This window comes from Amborella trichopoda, chromosome 9 (genome assembly GCF_054954075.1).
Source record: "Amborella trichopoda isolate Santa Cruz 75 chromosome 9, AtrichopodaSantaCruz75HAP2 v2.0, whole genome shotgun sequence".
In the NCBI taxonomy this organism is placed as follows: domain Eukaryota; kingdom Viridiplantae; phylum Streptophyta; class Magnoliopsida; order Amborellales; family Amborellaceae; genus Amborella; species Amborella trichopoda.
Window position 1 is genome coordinate 42689302 of NC_142344.1, and position 3006 is coordinate 42692307.

General features: G+C 38.7%; 1 long non-coding RNA gene across 1 annotated transcript; it reads left to right on the forward strand.

Moving 5' to 3' along the window:
- Window positions 1–598: 598 nt before the first annotated feature.
- Window positions 599–2022, forward strand: LOC148780531 (uncharacterized). The gene is made up of 3 exons (XR_016040570.1): window positions 599–735; window positions 848–1281; window positions 1458–2022. It is a non-coding gene; the product is annotated as an uncharacterized LOC148780531 (long non-coding RNA).
- Window positions 2023–3006: the final 984 nt, after the last annotated feature.

Consider the following 3006-nt stretch of genomic DNA (forward strand, 5'->3'; position numbering starts at 1 on the left):
CTCACGTATCGATTGCAACCTAGTGAGGGCATTTATAGGGAAATAGTGCAAGGACACGAACATTACACATTTAAGCATCGGTGAAATGAGTCGTTATATGATGTATGGCAGATATTAAGGATAGCTGTGAAGGGTGAGCTTGTAATCGGCATCAGATCTGAAAACTATGCCTTTTGTCAAGGAGTATCTGAGAGATTACCTAAAAGATGTCACCCCTATGCATCTAAATCATACATGGTTGAGGAGTAGATTTGGCCAACTACCAAAAAAACCCACCAAATTATAACTCACGCAACATACACAAGCATATCTCCTCTATTTAGTTGGAAAAACTATATTTGCCGAGTCATCTAAAGAATCGACACTTTCAATATATCTGTAATTGTTTCGATATTTTGATGAGGCAGTGAAGTGTGCATGAGGTGATGTGGCTCTTACTTTCTTATATCGTTCATTTTCCAAGGTCGCAGGTGGGAAAAATAATCATTTTAGAGGGTCAACGACCTTACTATAGGTATTTTTCACTATTTCTGTTATATATATTTACAATCTTACAACTTTTGTGGCTACCAACTTTTTTTTTTTTTTTTTTAACAATGTTGGATCTATGAGCATTTTCGAGTTCTAGTTACCATGGTTGCACCGGTCATCAACCCAGAGATGCCTAAGGTTTGCATGTGGAAAAAACAAGCACGCCACAAAAACATCTCATTTTATAATATCTCGTTCAATATGGTTAGTGATTGTCTTGTGTGCTTATAATGTAGTAGATAATATCTCGTTTAATATAGATAATGTATTAAGAATGTCTTTCCTTGTTGTTAATATCTCATGCTTATTTTTGTAGGTGACCTGGCAACCGTATGAAGAGTCGCAGGAAATTGCAGAGTACTTCATGTGTCGATCATACCTCAATAGTTTCAACATTGCAGAGTATTAAATGCCCGATCGTGTATTGCGACAATTTGGGAAGATGCAAGGTGTTTCTGTTATGCCACCCAAGTGGGATAGGAGGGAGAAGGTCGGTGTACACTCCATAAATTGGACTGTAGAATTGGGTAGGTAGATAAAAGATTGGATACAACGAGAACGTAACATTGTTAATGCACCATTAGATAAATCTGGTGGAGTACCTATAGAAGAGTACATGCCCTGATACAACATCTTTACGCAAGGAAAAACACCATTTCACCCCCCATTGCAGTCGCAATCCCATGTACAACATTTCCAAACTAATTGCATGTACAGCCTTCCGTAGGCCAATCCCAAGATAATAGATTGGTATAATATTTATTATATGTATTTTTTATTTTATCATTTTAATATATCTTAAAATTATGAAATATATATCTAATAGTCAATTTTGTTTGTTTTCGCTATCTACTTGCATCGACATACATGTATAGAGTTGCTACAAGCTGCACTTAATGGTGAAGTATTAACCGTGGAATCCATAGGTTTTGTATAGGTGGTTCATGATCTGCTACCGAATAATACTTATGTGGAGAGAAATATCGAGGATGATGACGGAGAAGATGATGATGATGGAGAAGATGATGATGACAGAGAAGATGATGATGATGGAGGAGAGGATGATGGCGGAGAAGATATTGATGACGAAGGAGAAGATGGAGCAGAGGATGATCATGATGGAGGAGATGATGGTGATAGTGAGCATGACGAAGAGAAAAGAACAAATAAAAAAGATGATCACTTTCAAGCACCGGCATTGCAAGAGGAATCGAGATGGAATTTGCAGTGGAGAAAATTGATTTTTTTATTTTGTCTTGGATATGTATATTTGAAACAAATGTTAAGTAAAAAATATGGTTGATATTAATCGACATTCATATGTATTTTTGGATTTGATTGGTATGTTTGAAATAGATGTTAGGTAAATGATATGGTTGGTTATATTTTGATGTTGAGTTTGATATGTATTTTTGGATTTTATATGAATGTTCGAAACAGACGTTTAATGAATGGTATGTTACATAAATGAGAGATCTCTCTTTATCTGCCTCTTCAATTACGAGAAAGTCATCAAGTTGGATATTATATATTTTTATGACAATGTAACTTGGTTATCAAATACAATTGCTTTCATGTAATGTTAATTGCTGCTTTGGTGATAAACTATGAAGCCATCAAAGAAAAGTGTAACTACTTCAGGGCTAACATATAAAAACCACCAAAGACTATATAACACCACTACATATAATGTAAAGCCACCACCAAATGCTAACATATAACACCACTAAAGAGAACACCTAACTCAGTTCTAACATACAACACCACAAAAAGCAAAAAGCCAATAAAATAAAAATAAAAATAATAGGTAGTGAAAGCACTCAGAAGTCGCTCCGGCATTACAACACTTCGCTCCGGCAATACAACACCTCGCTCCGGCAGTACAACACATCTCTCTGCCAATCAATCTTCTGGAGCCACAGAGCACTCCAGCAGTCCACATGCACGCTCTGGCAGTCCACATGCACGCTCCGACACTACATATTTTACGCTCCGGCAGTACAGTTTTTGGAGCCGCAGCACTCCGATGGTCCACATGCACGCTCCAGCACTACATATTTTACACTCCGGCAGTACAACTTCTAGAGCCACAACGCTCTAGCAGTTAGTTTGCACGCTTCGGTGTTATTGACGATGCACTCCGGCAATAGAGAAGCACGCTCCAGCAGTCAAGCAACTGGAGTCACAGTGCTCCGGCAGTCAGTTTATATCGCTTCGGCATTAAAACAACGCAATCCGGCACTATAGAAATAGGCTATGGCAAACAAGCTTCTCGGCAAGAGCGCTCCAGTAGTTAGGTCATGCTCTCCGGCAGTGAGCAATTCGATCCGGCAGTTTAGTACTTCGCTACGGCAAGACACTTTTGGAGCATATCTCTTCAGCGGTTTGGCAGCGCGCTCCAACATTATTTGATTGTGCCCCGACACCATTTTAGATTGCGCTCCGGCACTACACCTTCTGGAGAAATGTTTGCGC